The following is a 21,330-nucleotide window of genomic DNA, read 5'->3' on the forward strand; positions in this document are numbered from 1 at the left end:
TGGCTGTATATAAAGTGTTAGGGGTTAGGGAAAGGGAGGTGGCTGTATATAAAGTGTTAGGGAACAGGGAGGTGGCTGTATATAAAGTGTTAGGGGTTAGGGAACAGGGAGGTGGCTGTATATAAAGTGTTAGGGATTAGGGAACAGGGAGGTGGCTGTATATAAAGTGTTAGGGAACAGGGAGGTGGCTGTATATAAAGTGTTAGGGGTTAGGGAACAGGGAGGTAGCTGTAGATAAAGTGTTAGGGAACTGTATATAAAGCTGTGTTAGGGAACAGGGAGGTAGCTGTATATAAAGGGTTAGGGGTTAGGGAACAGGGAGGTGGCTGTATATAAAGTGTTAGGGGTTAGGGAACAGGGAGGTGGCTGTATATAAAGTGTTAGGGAACAGGGAGGTGGCTGTATATAAAGTGTTAGGGGTTAGGGAACAGGGAGGTGGCTGTATATAAAGTGTTAGGGATTAGGGAACAGGGAGGTGGCTGTATATAAAGTGTTAGGGAACAGGGAGGTGGCTGTATATAAAGTGTTAGGGGTTAGGGAACAGGGAGGTAGCTGTAGATAAAGTGTTAGGGAACAGGGAGGTAGATGTATATAAAGTGTTAGGGAACAGGGAGGTAGCTGTATATAAAGGGTTAGGGAACAGGGAGGTAGCTGTATATAAAGTGTTAGGGGTTAGGGAACAGGGAGGTAGCTATATATAAAGTGTGAGGGAACAGGGAGATAGCTGTAGATAAAGTGTTAGGGAACAGGGAGGTAGCTGTAGATAAAGTGTTAGGTAACAGGGAGGTAGCTGTAGATAAAGTGTTAGGGAACAGGGAGGTAGCTGTATATAAAGTGTTAGGGAACAGGGAGGTAGCTGGTGAGTTATATATATATAGTATTACAGTATTTTAAAAAAGTATTTAGTCAGCCACCAATTGTGCAAGTTCTCCCACCTAAAAGGATGAGAGAGGCCTGTAATTTTAATGATAGGTACACTTCAACTATGACAGACAAAATGAGAAAGGAAAATCCAGAAAATCCCATGAATTTTTTTGCAAATTATGGTGGAAAATAAGTAATTGGTCAATAACAAAAGTTGATCTCATTACTTTGTTATATACCCTTTGTTGGCAATGACTGAGGTCAAACGTTTTCTGTAAGTCTTCAAAAGGTTTTCACACGCTGTTGCTGGTATATTGGCCCATTCCTCCATGCAGATCTCCTCTAGAGCAGTGATGTTTTGGGGCTGTTGCTGGGCAACACAGATTTTCAACTCCCTCCAAAGATTTTCTATGGGGTTGAGATCTGGAGACTGGCTAGGCCACTCCAGGACCTTGAAATGAGTCTTACGAAGCCACTCCTTCGTTGCCCGGGCAGTGTGTTTGGGATCATTGTCATGCTGAAAGACCCAGCCACGTTTCATCTTCAATGCCCTTGCTGATTGAAGGAGGTTTTCACTCAAAATCTCACGATACATGGCCCCATTCATTCTTTCCTTTACACGGATCAGTCGTCCTGGTCCCATTACAGAAAAACAGCCCCAAAGCATGATGTTTCCACCCCCATGCTTCACAGTAGGTATGGTGTTCTTTGGATACAACTCAGCATTCTTTGTCCTCCAAACACAACGAGTTGAGTTTTTACCAAAAAGTTATACTTTGGTTTCATCTGACCATATGACATTCTCCCAATCTTCTTCTGGATCATCCAAATGCTCTCTAGCATTCAGACGGGCCTGGACATGTACTGGCTTAAGCAGGGGGACATGTCTGGCACTGCAGGATTTGAGTCCCTGGCGGCGTAGTGTGTTACTGATGGTAGGCTTTGTTACTTTGGTCCCAGCTCTCTGCAGGTCACTCACTAGGTCCCAGAACCACACGGGGGGTGTGGTTCTGGGATTTTTGCTCAACGTTCTATTGTGATCATTTTGACCCCACGGGGTGAGATCTTGCGTGGAGCCCCAGATCGAGGGAGATTATCAGTGGTCTTGTATGTCTTCCATTTCCTAATAATTGCTCCCATAGTTAATTTCTTCAAACCAAGCTGCTTACCTATTGCAGATTCAGTCTTCCCAGCCTGGTGCAGGTCTACAATTTCGTTTCTGGTGTCCTTTGACAACTCTATGGTCTTGGCCATAGTGGAGTTTGGAGTGTGACTGTTTGAGGTTGTGGACAGGTGTATTTTATACTGATAACAAGTTCAAACAGGTGTGTGTTTGAACTGAGCTACCGTTTCTACTCCAGTGAAATGTGATACTTTGTGATTGGCCATTTAAGATTGGGATTCGGCTTCTGATTGGTCGGTAGTGAGACCAGTAGGATTCTGACACACACACACACGCACCTGTTGTGCTCGTCAGAGGAGACTGTGTTATCAGCTGTGTGTGGCAGTGAGACAGAACAGAGGAGATACAGAACAGAGTGTGACCAGTGGACAGGAGAGACAGAACAGAGGAGAGACTGGAGAGAGGAGAGACAGAACAGAGGAGAGACTGGATACAGGAGAGACAGAACAGAGGAGAGACTGGAGAGAGGAGAGACAGAACAGAGGAGAGACTGGATACAGGAGAGACAGAACAGAGGAGAGACTGGAGAGAGGAGAGACAGAACAGAGGAGAGACTGGAGAGAGGAGAGACAGAACAGAGGAGAGACTGGAGAGAGGAGAGACAGAACAGAGTGTGGCCAGTGGACAGGAGAGACAGGACACTGCATGACTAGTGGACAGGAGAGACAGGACACTGCGTGACTAGTGGACAGGAGAGACAGGACACTGAGTGACTTGTGGACAGGAGAGACAGGACACTGCGTGACTAGTGGACAGGAGAGACAGGACACTGACTGACTAGTGGACAGGAGGGACAGGACACTGAGTGACTAGTGGACAGGAGAGACAGGACACTGAGTGACTAGTGGACAGGAGAGACAGGACACTGCGTGACAGAACCATGCGGTTCTGTGTGGTTCTAGTAGCCGTGGTTCTGGTTCTCCATGTGTCCCGGACCGAGACGGCGGAGGACACCAGTCCAGAACAGACCGACGCAGCGGAACAGGAGACGGAGCCGGAGAAGAAAGAGAAAACGACTGAGATAGAGGAGGAGAAGGACGTGATGGTTCTACACATCAATAACTTCCAAAGGGCCCTGAGTGAAAACAACTTCCTGCTGGTTGAGTTCTGTGAGTAGCAACATAGTGAAGGTTAAGGTTAGTTGCCTAGTCATCTGGGTTAGGGTTAGTCACCCAGTCATCTGGGTTAGGGTTAGTTACCTAGTCATCTGGGTTAGGGTTAGTCACCTAGTCATCTGGGTTAGGGTTAGTCACCTGTCATCTTGGGTTAGGGTTAGTCACCTAGTCATCTGGGTTAGGGTTAGTCACCTAGTCATCTGGGTTAGGGTTAGTCACCTAGTCATCTGGGTTAGGGTTAATCACCTAGTCATCTTGGGTTAGGGTTAGGGTTAGTTACCTAGTCATCTTGGGTTAGTCACCTAGTCATCCTGGCCAGTTATACAATTAATTTGAAACCTTCTCTTCATCCTCATGACTCTATAACTCCCTTACCCTAACCCTCGTCATTTCTCAGGACCCTTATTTGTTTTACTCCCTGACCTATAACACTCGTCATCACTAAGGACCCTTATCAGCTGAATGTTCACATGTTCTCTCCAACTGCAGCACATGTACATTCTCCCAGGGCTACTTCTACCTGAGGTTAAGGTTAGGAGGAGTTACCATGGCTACCAGGGCTACCTCTACCTGAGGTTAAGGTTAGGAGGAGTTACCATGGTTACCAGGGCTATCTCTACCTGAGGTTAAGGTTAGGAGGAGTTACCATGGTTACCAGGGCTACCTCTACCTGAGGTTAAGGTTAGGAGGAGTTACCAGGGCTACCTCTACCTGAGGTTAAGGTTAGGAGGAGTTACCATGGTTACCAGGGCTACCTCTACCTGAGGTTAAGGTTATGAGGAGTTACCAGGGCTACCTCTACCTGAGGTTAAGGTTAGGAGGAGTTACCATGGTTACCAGGGCTATCTCTACATGAGGTTAAGGTTAGGAGGAGTTACCATGGCTACCTCTACCTGAGGATAAGGTTAGGAGGAGTTACCAGGGCTATCTCTACCTGAGGTTAAGGTTAGGAGGAGTTACCATGGTTACCTCTACCCGAGGTTAAGGTTAGGGGGAGTTACCATGGTTACCAGGGCTACCTCTACCTGAGGTTAAGGTTAGGAGGAGTTACCAGGGCTACCTCTACCTGAGGTTAAGGTTAGGAGGAGTTACCAGGGCTACCTTTACCTGAGGTTAAGGTTAGGAGGAGTTACCAGGGCTATCTCTACCTGAGGTTAAGGTTAGGAGGAGTTACCAGGGCTACCTCTACCCGAGGTTAAGGTTAGGAGGAGTTACCAGGGCTACCAGGGCTATCTCTACCTGAGGTTAAGGTTAGGAGGAGTTACCAGGGCTACCTCTACCTGAGGTTAAGGTTAGGAGGAGTTACCAGGGCTACCTCTACCTGAGGTTAAGGTTAGGAGGAGTTACCATGGTTACCAGGGCTACCTCTACGTGAGGTTAAGGTTAGGAGGAGTTACCAGGGCTACCTCTACCTGAGGTTAGGAGGAGTTACCATGGTTACCAGGGCTATCTCTACCTGAGGTTAAGGTTAGGAGGAGTTACCAGGGCTACCAGGGCTACCTCTACGTGAGGTTAAGGTTAGGAGGAGTTACCATGGTTACCTCTACCTGAGGTTAAGGTTATGAGGAGTTACCAGGGCTACCAGGGCTACCTCTACCTGAGGTTAAGGTTAGGAGGAGTTACCATGGCTACCTCTACCTGAGGTTAAGGTTAGGAGGAGTTACCAGGGCTACCTCTACCTGAGGTTAAGGTTAGGAGGAGTTACCATGGTTACCTCTACCTGAGGTTAAGGTTAGGAGGAGTTACCAGGGCTATCTCTACCTGAGGTTAAGGTTAGGAGGAGTTACCAGGGCTACCAGGGCTACCTCTACCTGAGGTTAAGGTTAGGAGGAGTTACCAGGGCTACCTCTACCTGAGGTTAAGGTTAGGAGGAGTTACCATGGTTACCAGGGCTACCTCTACCTGAGGTTAAGGTTGGGAGGAGTTACCAGGGCTACCAGGGCTATCTCTACCTGAGGTTAAGGTTAGGAGGAGTTACCATGGTTACCTCTACCTGAGGTTAAGGTTAGGAGGAGTTACCATGGCTACCTCTACCTGAGGTTAAGGTTAGGAGGAGTTACCATGGCTACCAGGGCCATCTCTACCTGAGGTTAAGGTTATGAGGAGTTACCATGGTTACCTCTACCTGAGGTTAAGGTTAGGAGGAGTTACCAGGGCTACCTCTACCTGAGGTTAAGGTTAGGAGGAGTTACCAGGGCTATCTCTACCTGAGGTTAAGGTTAGGAGGAGTTACCAGGGCTACCTCTACCTGAGGTTAAGGTTATGAGGAGTTATCATGGTTACCTCTACCTGAGATTAAGGTTAGGAGGAGTTACCATGGCTACCTCTACCTGAGGTTAAGGTTAGGAGGAGTTACCAGGGCTACCTCTACCTGAGGTTAAGGTTAGGAGGAGTTACCAGGGCTACCTCTACCTGAGGTTAAGGTTAGGAGGAGTTACCATGGTTACCAGGGCTACCTCTACCTGAGGTTAAGGTTATGAGGAGTTACCAGGGCTACCTCTACCTGAGGTTAAGGTTAGGAGGAGTTACCATGGTTACCAGGGCTATCTCTACATGAGGTTAAGGTTAGGAGGAGTTACCATGGCTACCTCTACCTGAGGATAAGGTTAGGAGGAGTTACCAGGGCTATCTCTACCTGAGGTTAAGGTTAGGAGGAGTTACCATGGTTACCTCTACCCGAGGTTAAGGTTAGGGGGAGTTACCATGGTTACCAGGGCTACCTCTACCTGAGGTTAAGGTTAGGAGGAGTTACCAGGGCTACCTCTACCTGAGGTTAAGGTTAGGAGGAGTTACCAGGGCTACCTTTACCTGAGGTTAAGGTTAGGAGGAGTTACCAGGGCTATCTCTACCTGAGGTTAAGGTTAGGAGGAGTTACCAGGGCTACCTCTACCCGAGGTTAAGGTTAGGAGGAGTTACCAGGGCTACCAGGGCTATCTCTACCTGAGGTTAAGGTTAGGAGGAGTTACCAGGGCTACCTCTACCTGAGGTTAAGGTTAGGAGGAGTTACCAGGGCTACCACTACCTGAGGTTAAGGTTAGGAGGAGTTACCATGGTTACCAGGGCTACCTCTACGTGAGGTTAAGGTTAGGAGGAGTTACCAGGGCTACCTCTACCTGAGGTTAGGAGGAGTTACCATGGTTACCAGGGCTATCTCTACCTGAGGTTAAGGTTAGGAGGAGTTACCAGGGCTACCAGGGCTACCTCTACGTGAGGTTAAGGTTAGGAGGAGTTACCATGGTTACCTCTACCTGAGGTTAAGGTTATGAGGAGTTACCAGGGCTACCAGGGCTACCTCTACCTGAGGTTAAGGTTAGGAGGAGTTACCATGGCTACCTCTACCTGAGGTTAAGGTTAGGAGGAGTTACCAGGGCTACCTCTACCTGAGGTTAAGGTTAGGAGGAGTTACCATGGTTACCTCTACCTGAGGTTAAGGTTAGGAGGAGTTACCAGGGCTATCTCTACCTGAGGTTAAGGTTAGGAGGAGTTACCAGGGCTACCAGGGCTACCTCTACCTGAGGTTAAGGTTAGGAGGAGTTACCAGGGCTACCTCTACCTGAGGTTAAGGTTAGGAGGAGTTACCATGGTTACCAGGGCTACCTCTACCTGAGGTTAAGGTTGGGAGGAGTTACCAGGGCTACCAGGGCTATCTCTACCTGAGGTTAAGGTTAGGAGGAGTTACCATGGTTACCTCTACCTGAGGTTAAGGTTAGGAGGAGTTACCATGGCTACCTCTACCTGAGGTTAAGGTTAGGAGGAGTTACCATGGCTACCAGGGCCATCTCTACCTGAGGTTAAGGTTATGAGGAGTTACCATGGTTACCTCTACCTGAGGTTAAGGTTAGGAGGAGTTACCAGGGCTACCTCTACCTGAGGTTAAGGTTAGGAGGAGTTACCAGGGCTATCTCTACCTGAGGTTAAGGTTAGGAGGAGTTACCAGGGCTACCTCTACCTGAGGTTAAGGTTATGAGGAGTTATCATGGTTACCTCTACCTGAGATTAAGGTTAGGAGGAGTTACCATGGCTACCTCTACCTGAGGTTAAGGTTAGGAGGAGTTACCAGGGCTACCTCTACCTGAGGTTAAGGTTAGGAGGAGTTACCAGGGCTACCTCTACCTGAGGTTAAGGTTAGGAGGAGTAACCATGGCTACCAGGGTTACCTCTACCTGAGGTTAAGGTTAGGAGGAGTTACCAGGGCTACCTATACCTGAGGTTAAGGTTAGAAGGAGTTACCATGGCTACCAGGGCTATCTCTACCTGAGGTTAAGGTTATGAGGAGTTACCATGGTTACCTCTACCTGAGGTTAAGGTTAGGAGGAGTTACCAGGGCTACCTCTACCTGAGGTTAAGGTTATGAGGAGTTACCATGGTTACCTCTACCTGAGGTTAAGGTTAGGAGGAGTTACCAGGGCTACCTCTACCTGAGGTTAAGGTTAGGAGGAGTTACCAGGGCTACCTCTACCTGAGGTTAAGGTTAGGAGGAGTTACCATGGTTACCAGGGCTACCTCTACATGAGGTTAAGGTTAGGAGGAGTTACCAGGGCTACCTCTACGTGAGGTTAAGGTTAAGAGGAGTTACCATGGTTACCTCTACCTGAGGTTAAGGTTATGAGGAGTTACCAGGGCTACCAGGGCTACCTCTACCTGAGGTTAAGGTTAGGAGGAGTTACCATGGCTACCTCTACCTGAGGTTAAGGTTAGGAGGAGTTACCAGGGCTACTTCTACCTGAGGTTAAGGTTAGGAGGAGTTACCATGGTTACCTCTACCTGAGGTTAAGGTTAGGAGGAGTTACCAAAAAAAATATATATATATGCCATTTAGCAGACGCTTTTATCCAAAGCGACTTACAGTCATGTGTGCATACATTCTACGTATGGGTGGTCCTGGGGATCGAACCCACTACCCTGGCGTTACAAGCGCCATGCTCTACCAACTGAGCTACAGAAGGACCAGGGCTATCTCTACCTGAGGTTAAGGTTAGGAGGAGTTACCAGGGCTACCAGGGCTACCTCTACCTGAGGTTAAGGTTAGGAGGAGTTACCAGGGCTACCTCTACCTGAGGTTAAGGTTAGGAGGAGTTACCATGGTTACCAGGGCTACCTCTACCTGAGGTTAAGGTTAGGAGGAGTTACCATGGCTACCAGGGCTATCTCTACCTGAGGTTAAGGTTAGGAGGAGTTACCATGGTTACCTCTACCTGAGGTTAAGGTTAGGAGGAGTTACCAGGGCTACCTCTACCTGAGGTTAAGGTTAGGAGGAGTTACCAGGGCTACCAGGGCTACCTCTACCTGAGGTTAAGGTTAGGAGGAGTTACCATGGCTACCAGGGCTATCTCTACCTGAGGTTAAGGTTAGGAGGAGTTACCAGGGCTACCTCTACCTGAGGTTAAGGTTAGGAGGAGTTACCAGGGCTATCTCTACATGAGGTTAACGTTAGGAGGAGTTACCAGGGCTATCTCTACCTGAGGTTAAGGTTAGGAGGAGTTACCAGGGCTATCCCTACCTGAGGTTAAGGTTAGGAGGAGTTACCATGGCTACCAGGGCTATCTCTACCTGAGGTTAAGGTTAGGAGGAGTTACCTGAGGTTAAGGTTAGGAGGAGTTACCAGGGCTATCTCTACCTGAGGTTAAGGTTAGGAGGAGTTACCATGGCTACCAGGGCTATCTCTACCTGAGGTTAAGGTTAGGAGGAGTTACCAGGGCTATCTCTACCTGAGGTTAAGGTTAGGAGGAGTTACCATGGCTACCAGGGCTATCTCTACCTGAGGTTAAGGTTAGGAGGAGTTACCAGGGCTATCTCTACCTGAGGTTAAGGTTAGGAGGAGTTACCAGGGCTATCTCTACCTGAGGTTAAGGTTAGGAGGAGTTACCAGGGCTATCTCTACCTGAGGTTAAGGTTAGGAGGAGTTACCTTGGTTTCCAGTGCTATCTCTACCTGAGGTTAAGGTTATGAGGAGTTACCAGGGCTACCTCTACCTGAGGTTAAGGTTAGGAGGAGTTACCAGTGCTACCTCTACCTGAGGTTAAGGTTAGGAGGAGTTACCACGGCTACCTCTACCTGAGGTTAAGGTTAGGAGGAGTTACCAGGGCTACCTCTACCTGAGGTTAAGGTTAGGAGGAGTTACCAGGGCTACCTCTACCTGAGGTTAAGGTTAGGAGGAGTTACCAGGGCTACCTCTACCTGAGGTTAAGGTTAGGAGGAGTTACCAGGGCTACCTCTACCTGTGGTTAAGGTTATGAGGAGTTACCAGGGCTACCTCTACCTGAGGTTAAGGTTAGGAGGAGTTACCAGGGCTACCTCTACCTGAGGTTAAGGTTAGGAGGAGTTACCATGGCTACCAGGGCTATCTCTACCTGAGGTTAAGGTTATGAGGAGTTACCATGGCTACCAGGGCTATCTCTACCTGAGGTTAAGGTTATGAGGAGTTACCATGGTTACCTCTACCTGAGGTTAAGGTTAGGAGGAGTTACCATGGTTTCCAGTGCTATCTCTACCTGAGGTTAAGGTTAGGAGGAGTTACCATGGTTTCCAGTGCTATCTCTACCTGAGGTTAAGGTTAGGAGGAGTTACCAGGGCTACCTCTACCTGAGGTTAAGGTTAGGAGGAGTTACCATGGCTACCTCTACCTGAGGTTAAGGTTAGGAGGAGTTACCAGGGCTACCTCTACCTGAGGTTAAGGTTAGGAGGAGTTACCAGGGCTATCTCTACCTGAGGTTAAGGTTAGGAGGAGTTACCAGGGCTATCTCTACCTTAGGTTAAGGTTAGGAGGAGTTACCAGTGCTATCTCTACCTGAGGTTAAGGTTAGGAGGAGTTACCTTGGTACTTGTCATCTCCCGTCTGGATTACTGCAACTCGCTGTTGGCTGGGCTCCCTGCCTGTGCCATTAAACCCCTTCAACTCATCCAGAACGCCGCAGCCCGTCTGGTGTTCAACCTTCCCAAGTTCTCTCACGTCACCCCGCTCCTCCGTTCTCTCCACTGGCTTCCAGTTGAAGCTCGCATCCGCTACAAGACCATGGTGCTTGCCTACGGAGCTGTGAGGGGAACGGCACCTCAGTACCTCCAGGCTCTGATCAGGCCCTACACCCAAACAAGGGCACTGCGTTCATCCACCTCTGTCCTGCTCGCCTCCCTACCACTGAGGAAGTACAGCTCCCGCTCAGCCCAGTCAAAACTGGCTGCCCTGGCCCCCAATGGTGGAACAAACTCCCTCACGACGCCAGGACAGCGGAGTCAATCACCACCTTCCGGAGACACCTGAAACCCCACCTCTTTAAGGAATACCTAGGATAGGATAAGTAATCCCTCTCACCCCACCCCCCCTAAGTTTTAGATGCACTATTGTTAAGTGACTGTCCCACTGGATGTCATAAGGTGAATGCACCAATTTGTAAGTCGCTCTGGATAAGAGCGTCTGCTAAATGACTTAAATGTAAATGTAATGTAAATGTTTCCAGTGCTACCTCTACCTGAGGTTAAGGTTAGGAGGAGTTACCAGGGCTACCTCTACCTGAGGTTAAGGTTAGGAGGAGTTACCAGGGCTACCTCTACCTGAGGTTAAGGTTAGGAGGAGTTACCAGGGCTACCTCTACCTGTGGTTAAGGTTATGAGGAGTTACCAGGGCTACCTCTACCTGAGGTTAAGGTTAGGAGGAGTTACCAGGGCTACCTCTACCTGAGGTTAAGGTTAGGAGGAGTTACCATGGCTACCAGGGCTATCTCTACCTGAGGTTAAGGTTATGAGGAGTTACCATGGCTACCAGGGCTATCTCTACCTGAGGTTAAGGTTATGAGGAGTTACCATGGTTACCTCTACCTGAGGTTAAGGTTAGGAGGAGTTACCATGGTTTCCAGTGCTATCTCTACCTGAGGTTAAGGTTAGGAGGAGTTACCATGGTTTCCAGTGCTATCTCTACCTGAGGTTAAGGTTAGGAGGAGTTACCAGGGCTACCTCTACCTGAGGTTAAGATTAGGAGGAGTTACCATGGCTACCTCTACCTGAGGTTAAGGTTAGGAGGAGTTACCAGGGCTACCTCTACCTGAGGTTAAGGTTAGGAGGAGTTACCAGGGCTATCTCTACCTGAGGTTAAGGTTAGGAGGAGTTACCAGGGCTATCTCTACCTGAGGTTAAGGTTAGGAGGAGTTACCAGTGCTATCTCTACCTGAGGTTAAGGTTAGGAGGAGTTACCTTGGTTTCCAGTGCTATCTCTACCTGAGGTTAAGGTTATGAGGAGTTACCAGGGCTACCTCTACCTGAGGTTAAGGTTAGGAGGAGTTACCAGGGCTACCTCTACCTGAGGTTAAGGTTAGGAGGAGTTACCACGGCTACCTCTACCTGAGGTTAAGGTTAGGAGGAGTTACCACGGCTACCTCTACCTGAGGTTAAGGTTAGGAGGAGTTACCAGGGCTACCTCTACCTGAGGTTAAGGTTAGGAGGAGTTACCAGGGCTACCTCTACCTGAGGTTAAGGTTATGAGGAGTTACCTCTACCTGAGGTTAAGATTAGGAGGAGTTACCAGGGCTACCTCTACCTGAGGTTAAGGTTAGGAGGAGTTACCATGGCTACCAGGGCTATCTCTACCTGAGGTTAAGGTTATGAGGAGTTACCATGGCTACCAGGGCTATCTCTACCTGAGGTTAAGGTTATGAGGAGTTACCATGGTTACCTCTACCTGAGGTTAAGGTTAGGAGGAGTTACCATGGTTTCCAGTGCTATCTCTACCTGAGGTTAAGGTTAGGAGGAGTTACCATGGTTTCCAGTGCTATCTCTACCTGAGGTTAAGGTTAGGAGGAGTTACCAGGGCTACCTCTACCTGAGGTTAAGGTTAGGAGGAGTTACCATGGCTATCTCTACCTGAGGTTAAGGTTAGGAGGAGTTACCAGGGCTATCTCTACCTGAGGTTAAGGTTAGGAGGAGTTACCAGGGCTATCTCTACCTGAGGTTAAGGTTAGGAGGAGTTACCAGTGCTATCTCTACCTGAGGTTAAGGTTAGGAGGAGTTACCAGTGCTATCTCTACCTGAGGTTAAGGTTAGGAGGAGTTACCAGGGCTATCTCTACCTGAGGTTAAGGTTAGGAGGAGTTACCAGGGCTATCTCTACCTGAGGTTAAGGTTAGGAGGAGTTACCAGGGCTACCTCTACCTGAGGTTAAGGTTAGGAGGAGTTACCATGGTTACCAGGTTGGCTACCAGGGCTATCTCTACCTGAGGTTAAGGTTATGAGGAGTTACCATGGCTACCAGGGCTATCTCTACCTGAGGTTAAGGTTATGAGGAGTTACCATGGTTACCTCTACCTGAGGTTAAGGTTAGGAGGAGTTACCATGGTTTCCAGTGCTATCTCTACCTGAGGTTAAGGTTAGGAGGAGTTACCATGGTTTCCAGTGCTATCTCTACCTGAGGTTAAGGTTAGGAGGAGTTACCAGGGCTACCTCTACCTGAGGTTAAGGTTAGGAGGAGTTACCATGGCTATCTCTACCTGAGGTTAAGGTTAGGAGGAGTTACCAGGGCTATCTCTACCTGAGGTTAAGGTTAGGAGGAGTTACCAGTGCTATCTCTACCTGAGGTTAAGGTTAGGAGGAGTTACCAGTGCTATCTCTACCTGAGGTTAAGGTTAGGAGGAGTTACCAGTGCTATCTCTACCTGAGGTTAAGGTTAGGAGGAGTTACCAGTGCTATCTCTACCTGAGGTTAAGGTTAGGAGGAGTTACCATGGTTACCAGTTTAGCCTCAACTGACTCTGGATCTGATCTGGTATATTTGCATTTTATCATTTAGTTTAGTTTATTTTATTTTTACAGGGACAGTGCACATTAATCAATTAATCTAATTTTCAACCGCAGTCCCTGGGCAGGTTATTAAAAACAATTACAATATAGACAATAGCACCATAGACATAGCAATATAGCTACATAGGACAAGCAAGACATAGCATACAGACAGAGCAACATAGAACAAAAAGCAGCAAGACAAAATTCATAAAAGCAACAAAGTGTTTCCATACCTCACAAGCTACAGACAACATGGAAAGCGGCAGCACACAGCTAGGGACCATGTTCACAAATCTGATTGACCTTTAGCCAAGTCTTCAAGCATTTTGTGAAATTGTGATGCAGTTATGTGTGTCTGATGGCAGTGTATTCCAGACATGGGAAGCTCTCACAGAGAATGCAGATTTACTAAAGGTGCTTTTCCTTAGGGGAACTATACAGTCACCTCTCATGGCAGACCTTGTGGATCTGCTGCCATATGTCTGGGTTTTCTGTTTAACAAAAATATTGAGTGGAGGGGGAGCCAGGCCATTTAGGATCTTGAATACAAGACATGCGTCGGTGTATTGCACAAGATTTTCCCAACTCAAGAGCTCATGTTTTCTAAGGATGTGACAATGATGATGGCTATTAGGCTTCCTATCAAGCACTTTGAGAGCCTGTTTGTAGACAGACTGAATAGGTTTTATTGTTGTACAGCAAGCTTGGGCCCAACTAGTCAAGCAGTATGTTAAGTGGGGGAGTATCATAGATTTGAAGTACAGTTTTGCTACCTCTGTAGTCAAACAATTTCGTATAAATCGGAAATTAGCTAGATTGAATTTAGTTATTTGAATTACCTTTTTCACATGCTTTTTAAAAGAGAGGTTGGAATCAAGTGTGATGCCAAGGTACTTAAAATCGTTTGCCAAATTCATTTGACATATGCAATTGTGTGTGTGTGTGTGTGTGTGTGTGTGTGTGTGTGTGTGTGTGTGTGTGTGTGTGTGTGTGTGTGTGTGTGTGTGTGTGTGTGTGTGTGTGTGTGTGTGTGTGTGTGTGTGTGTGTGTGTGTGTGTGTGTGTGTGTGTGTGTGTGTGTGTGTGTGTGTAGATGCTCCGTGGTGTGGTCACTGCCGTCAGTTTGAGCCTGTGTATGTGGAGGCAGCGGGGGTGTTGAAGGGAGAGAGAAAGGAGGGAGAGAGAAAGGAGGGAGAGAGCGAGGGATACCGTCTGGCTAAAGTGGATGCTGCAGAGGAGAAGGAGCTGGCGGAAGAGTTTGATGTCGGAAGTTTCCCAACCATCAAACTGTTCACCGACGGAGACAGAAGCAACCCCATCGACTTCACTGGTAATAACCTCTAGCCCCTGACCTCTGACCTCTAACCCTACTGACCCTAAACCTAACCATCAAACTGTGTGTGTTTTAGGGAAGAGGACAGTGCAGGGTATTGTCCAGTGGTTGAAGAGGCGGTCAGGTCCCAGTGCCGTGGTGTTAGAGACGACTGATGCCGCTTCAGAACACATCAGCTTTCACAACGTTACAGTGCTGGGGTTCTTCACTGTGAGTACCCTGACCCCTGGTCTCCAACCCTAACCCTGACCCCTGGTCTCCAACCCTAACCCTGATCCCTGGTCTCCAACCCTGATCCCTGGTCTCCAACCCTAACCCTGACCCCTGGTCTCTAACCCTAACCCTGACCCCTGGTCTCTAACCCTGACCCCTGGTCTCCTACCCTAACCCTGACCCCTGGTCTCCAACCCTAACCCTGACCCCTGGTCTCTAACCCTGACCCCTGGTCTCCTACCCTAACCCTGACCCCTGGTCTCTAACCCTAACCCTGACCCCTGGTCTCCAACCCTGACCCCTGGTCTCCAACCCTAACCCTGACCCCTGGTCTCAAACCCTAACCCTGACCCCTGGTCCCCAACCCTAACCCTGACCCCTGGTCTCCAACCCTGACCCCTGGTCTCCAACCCTAACCCTGACCCCTGGTCTCCAACCCTGACCCTGACCCCTGGTCTCCAACCCTAACCCTGACCCCTGGTCTCCAACCCTAACCCTGACCCCTGGTCTCCAACTCTGACCCTGACCCCTGGTCTCCAACCCTGACCCTGACCCCTGGTCTCCAACCCTGACCCTGACCCCTGGTCTCCAACCCTGACCCCTGGTCTCCAACCCTAACCCTGACCCCTGGTCGCCAACCCTGACCCTGACCCCTGGTCTCCAACCCTAACCCTGACCCTGGTCCCTGGTCTCTGACCCTGACCCTGACCCCTGGTCTCCAACCCTGACCCTGACCCCTGGTCTCCAACCCTGACCCCTGGTCTCCAACCCTGACCCTGACCCCTGGTCTCCAACCCTGACCCCTGGTCTCCAACCCTAACCCTGACCCCTGGTCTCCAACCCTGACCCTGACCCCTGGTCTCCAACCGTAACCCTGACCCCTGGTCTCCAACCCTAACCCTGACCCCTGGTCTCCAACCCTGACCCCTGGTCTCCAACCCTGACCCTGACCCATGGTCTCCAACCCTGACCCCTGGTCTCCAACCCTAACCCTGACCCCTGGTCTCCAACCCTGACCCTGACCCCTGGTCTCCAACCCTGACCCTGACCCCTGGTCTCCAACCCTGACCCTGACCCCTGGTCTCCAACCCTGACCCTGAACCCTGGTCTCCAACCCTAACCCTGACCCCTGGTCTCTAACCCTAACCCTGACCCCTGGTCTCCAACCCTAACACTGACCCCTGGTCTCCAACCCTAACACTGACACCTGGTCTCCAACCCTGACCCTGACCCCTGGTCTCCAACCCTGACCCCTGGTCTCCAACCCTGACCCCTGGTCTCCAACCCTGACCCTGACCCCTGGTCTCCAACCCTGACCCTGACCCCTGGTCTCCAACCCTGACCCTGACCCCTGGTCTCCAACTCTAACCCTGACCTCTGGTCTCCAACCCTGACCCCTGGTCTCCAATCCTGACCCTGACCCCTGGTCTCCAACCCTGACCCTGACCCCTGGTCTCCAACCCTGACCCTGACCCCTGGTCTCCAACCCTGACCCTGACCCCTGGTCTCCAACCCTAACCCTGACCCCTGGTCTCTAACCCTAACCCTGACCCCTGGTCTCCAACCCTAACACTGACACCTGGTCTCCAACCCTGACCCTGACCCCTGGTCTCCAACCCTGAAACTGACCCCTGGTCTCCAACCCTGACCCTGACCCCTGGTCTCCAACCCTGACCCCTGGTCTCCAACCCTGACCCTGACCCCTGGTCTCCAACCCTGACCCTGACCCCTGGTCTCCAACCCTGACCCTGACCCCTGGTCTCCAACTCTAACCCTGACCTCTGGTCTCCAACCCTGACCCTGACCCCTGGTCTCCAACTCTAACCCTGACCTCTGGTCTCCAACCCTAACCCTGACCCCTGGTCTCCAACCCTAACCCTGACCCCTGGTCTCTAACCCTAACCCTGACCCCTGGTCTCCAACCCTGACCCTGACCCCTGGTCTCCTACCCTAACCCTGACCCCTGGTCTCCTACCCTATAACCCTGACCCCTGGTCTCCAACCCTGACCCTGACCCCTGGTCTCCAATCCCAACCCTGACCCTTTGACCTCTAATCCCTGACGTCTGTCTGTCTGTCTGTCTGTCTGTCTGTCTGTCTGTCTGTCTGTCTGTCTGTCTGTCTGTCTGTCTGTCTGTCTGTCTGTCTGTCTGTCTGTCTGTCTGTCTGTCTGTCTGTCTGTCTGTCTGTCTGTGTCTAAAGACTATAGTGTCTGTACAGCAGTCTGAACATTAGACTATAGACTATAGTGTCTGTACAGCAGTCTGAACATTAGACTAGAGACTATAGTGTCTGTACAGCAGTCTGAACATTAGACTAGAGACTATAGTGTCTGTACAGCAGTCTGAACATTAGACTAGAGACTATAGTGTCTGTACATCTATATTAGATTTTATTTTTGATTATTCAGGTTCACCGTTACCATTTCCCAGTTCATTTGAATGTTGTAAATCACAGTGTAAATCTCAGTGTAAATCTCAGTTTAAATCTCAGTGTAAATCCCAGTGTAAATCTCAGTGTAAATCTCAGTGTAAATCCCAGTGTAAATCTCAGTGTAAATCCCAGTGTAAATCCCAGTGTAAATCTCAGTGTAAATCCCAGTGTAAATCCCAGTGTAAATCCCAGTGTAAATCTCAGTGTAAATCCCAGTGTAAATCTCAGTGTAAATCACAGTGTAAATCCCAGTGTAAATCCCAGTGTAAATCCCAGTGTAAATCCCAGTGTAAATCTCAGTGTAAATCCCAGTGTAAATCACAGTGTAAATCCCAGTGTAAATCACAGTGTAACTCCCAGTGTAAATCTCAGTGTAAATCTTAGTGTAAATCAGTGTAAATCTCAGTGTAAATCACAGTGTAACTCCCAGTGTAAATCTCAGTGTAAATCTTAGTGTAAATCAGTGTAAATCTCAGTGTAAATCTTAGTGTAAATCAGTGTAAATCTCAGTGTAAATCTTAGTGTAAATCAGTGTAAATCTCAGTGTAAGAACAGTTTAAAGCCTCAAAAGACGATCCAACTTCAGAGCTGCCAACTCGCGTCTGACCCTCCTCTCTTCTATCTCACGCGTCTGACCCTCTTCTCTTCTATCTCACGCGTCTGACCCTCTTCTCTTCTATCTCACGCGTCAGACCCTCTTCTCTTCTATCTCACGCGTCTGACCCTCTTCTCTTCTATCTCACGCGTCTGACCCTCTTCTCTTCTATCTCACGCGTCAGACCCTCTTCTCTTCTATCTCACGCGTCTGACCCTCCTCTCTTCTATCTCACGCGTCTGACCCTCCTCTCTTCTATCTCACGCGTCTGACCCTCTTCTCTTCTATCTCACGCGTCAGACCCTCTTCTCTTCTATCTCACGCGTCTGACCCTCCTCTCTTCTATCTCACGCGTCTGACCCTCCTCTCTTCTATCTCACACGTCTGACCCTCTTCTCTTCTATCTCACGCGTCTGACCCTCCTCTCTTCTATCTCACACGTCTGACCCTCCTCTCTTCTATCTCACGCGTCTGACCCTCTTCTCTTCTATCTCACGCGTCTGACCCTCTTCTCTTCTATCTCACGCGTCAGACCCTCTTCTCTTCTATCTCACGCGTCTGACCCTCTTCTCTTCTATCTCACGCGTCAGACCCTCTTCTCTTCTATCTCACGAGTCTGACCCTCCTCTCTTCTATCTCACGCGTCTGACCCTCCTCTCTTCTATCTCACGCGTCTGACCCTCCTCTCTTCTATCTCACGCGTCTGACCCTCCTCTCTTCTATCTCACGCGTCTGCCCTTCCTCTCTTCTATCTCACGCGTCTGACCCTCTTCTCTTCTATCTCACGCGTCTGACCTTCCTCTCTTCTATCTCACGCGTCTGCCCTTCCTCTCTTCTATCTCACGCGTCGGACCCTCTTCTCTTCTATCTCACGCGTCAGACCCTCTTCTCTTCTATCTCACGCGTCTGACCCTCCTCTCTTCTATCTCACGCGTCTGACCCTCCTCTCTTCTATCTCACGCGTCTGACCCTCCTCTCTTCTATCTCACGCGTCTGACCCTCCTCTCTTCTATCTCACGCGTCTGCCCTTCCTCTCTTCTATCTCACGCGTCTGACCCTCTTCTCTTCTATCTCACGCGTCAGACTCTCTTCTCTTCTATCTCACGCGTCAGACCCTCTTCTCTTCTATCTCACGCGTCTGACCCTCTTCTCTTCTATCTCACGCGTCTGCCCTTCCTCTCTTCTATCTCACGCGTCTGCCCCTCCTCTCTTCTATCTCACGCGTCTGACCCTCTTCTCTTCTATCTCACGCGTCAGACCCTCTTCTCTTCTATCTCACGCGTCTGACCCTCCTCTCTTCTATCTCACGCGTCTGACCCTCCTCTCTTCTATCTCACGCGTCTGACCCTCCTCTCTTCTATCTCACGCGTCTGACCCTCCTCTCTTCTATCTCACGCGTCTGCCCTTCCTCTCTTCTATCTCACGCGTCTGACCCTCTTCTCTTCTATCTCACGCGTCTGACCTTCCTCTCTTCTATCTCACGCGTCTGCCCTTCCTCTCTTCTATCTCACGCGTCTGACCCTCTTCTCTTCTATCTCACGCGTCTGACCCTCTTCTCTTCTATCTCAGGCGTCAGACCCTCTTCTCTTCTATCTCACGCGTCTGACCCTCTTCTCTTCTATCTCACGCGTCTGCCCCTCCTCTCTTCTATCTCACGCGTCTGACCTTCCTCTCTTCTATCTCACGCGTCTGACCCTCTTCTCTTCTATCTCACGCGTCTGACCCTCTTCTCTTCTATCTCACCTCCTCTCTTCTATCTCACGCGTCTGCCCTCCTCTCTTCTATCTCACGCGTCTGCCCTTCCTCTCTTCTATCTCACGCGTCTGCCCTTCCTCTCTTCTATCTCACGCGTCTGCCCTTCCTCTCTTCTATCTCACGCGTCTGCCCTTCCTCTCTTCTATCTCACGCGTCTGCCCTTCCTCTCTTCTATCTCACGCGTCTGACCCTCTTCTCTTCTATCTCACGCGTCTGCCCTTCCTCTTCCGTCTCCTCTCTTCTATCTCACGCGTCTGACCCTTCCTCTCTTCTATCTCACGCGTCTGACCCTCTTCTCTTCTATCTCACGCGTCTGACCTTCCTCTCTTCTATCTCACGCGTCTGACCCTCTTCTCTTCTATCTCACGCGTCTGCCCCTCCTCTCTTCTATCTCACGCGTCTGACCTTCATCTCTTCTATCTCACGCGTCTGACCCTCTTCTCTTCTATCTCACGCGTCTGACCCTCTTCTCTTCTATCTCACGCGTCTGACCCTCCTCTCTTCTATCTCACGCATCTGACCCTCTTCTCTTCTATCTCACGTGTCTGACCTTCCTCTCTTCTATCTCACGCGTCTGACCCTCTTCTATTCTATCTCACGCGTCTGACCCTCTTCTCTTCTATCTCACGCGTCTGCCCTTCCTCTCTTCTATCTCACGCGTCTGACCCTCTTCTCTTCTATCTCACGCATCAGACCCTCTTCTCTTCTGTCTCACGCGTCTGACCCTCTTCTCTTCTATCTCACGCGTCAGACCCTCTTCTCTTCTATCTCACGCGTCTGACCCTCTTCTCTTCTATCTCACGCGTCTGCCCCTCCTCTCTTCTATCTCACGCGTCTGACCTTCCTCTCTTCTATCTCACGCGTCTGACCCTCTTCTCTTCTATCTCACGCGTCTGACCCTCTTCTCTTCTATCTCACGTGTCTGACCCTCCTCTCTTCTATCTCACGCGTCTGACCCTCTTCTCTTCTATCTCACGTGTCTGACCTTCCTCTCTTCTATCTCACGCGTCAGACTCTCTTCTCTTCTATCTCACGCGTCAGACCCTCTTCTCTTCTATCTCACGCATCTGACCCTCTTCTCTTCTATCTCACGCGTCTGCCCTTCCTCTCTTCTATCTCACGCGTCTGCCCCTCCTCTCTTCTATCTCACGTCTCAGACCCTCTTCTCTTCTATCTCACGCGTCTGACCCTCTTCTCTTCTATCTCACGCGTCTGACCCTCCTCTCTTCTATCTCACGCGTCTGACCCTCCTCTCTTCTATCTCACGCGTCTGACCCTCCTCTCTTCTATCTCACGCGTCTGCCCTTCCTCTCTTCTATCTCACGCGTCTGACCCTCTTCTCTTCTATCTCACGCGTCTGACCCTCTTCTCTTCTATCTCACGCGTCAGACCCTCTTCTCTTCTATCTCACGCGTCTGACCCTCTTCTCTTCTATCTCACGCGTCTGACCCTCTTCTCTTCTATCTCACGCGTCTGACCTTCCTCTCTTCTATCTCACGCGTCTGCCCTTCCTCTCTTCTATCTCACGCGTCTGACCCTCTTCTCTTCTATCTCACGCGTCTGACCCTCTTCTCTTCTATCTCACGCGTCTGACCCTCTTCTCTTCTATCTCACGCGTCTGACCCTCTTCTCTTCTATCTCACGCGTCTGCCCCTCCTCTCTTCTATCTCACGCGTCTGACCTTCCTCTCTTCTATCTCACGCGTCTGACCCTCTTCTCTTCTATCTCACGCGTCTGACCCTCTTCTCTTCTATCTCACGCGTCTCACCCTCCTCTCTTCTATCTCACGCGTCTGCCCTTCCTCTCTTCTATCTCACGCGTCTGCCCTTCCTCTCTTCTATCTCACGCGTCTGCCCTTCCTCTCTTCTATCTCACGCGTCTGCCCCCTCCTCTCTTCTATCTCACGCGTCTGCCCTTCCTCTCTTCTATCTCACGCGTCTGACCCTCTTCTCTTCTATCTCACGCGTCTGACCCTTCCTCTCTTCTATCTCACGCGTCTGCCCTTCCCTCTTCTATCTCACGCGTCTGACCCTCTTCTCTTCTATCTCACGCGTCTGACCCTCTTCTCTTCTATCTCA

At 49.8% G+C, this 21,330-nt stretch overlaps 1 pseudogene; it reads left to right on the forward strand.

The window, feature by feature from the left end:
* Nucleotides 1–2,784: 2,784 nt before the first annotated feature.
* LOC124023058 overlaps nucleotides 2,785–21,330 on the forward strand; it is a 41,803-nt pseudogene continuing 23,257 nt past the window's right edge.

The sequence above is a fragment of the Oncorhynchus gorbuscha genome, unplaced genomic scaffold (assembly GCF_021184085.1).
Source record: "Oncorhynchus gorbuscha isolate QuinsamMale2020 ecotype Even-year unplaced genomic scaffold, OgorEven_v1.0 Un_scaffold_1493, whole genome shotgun sequence".
Lineage (NCBI taxonomy): Eukaryota > Metazoa > Chordata > Actinopteri > Salmoniformes > Salmonidae > Oncorhynchus > Oncorhynchus gorbuscha.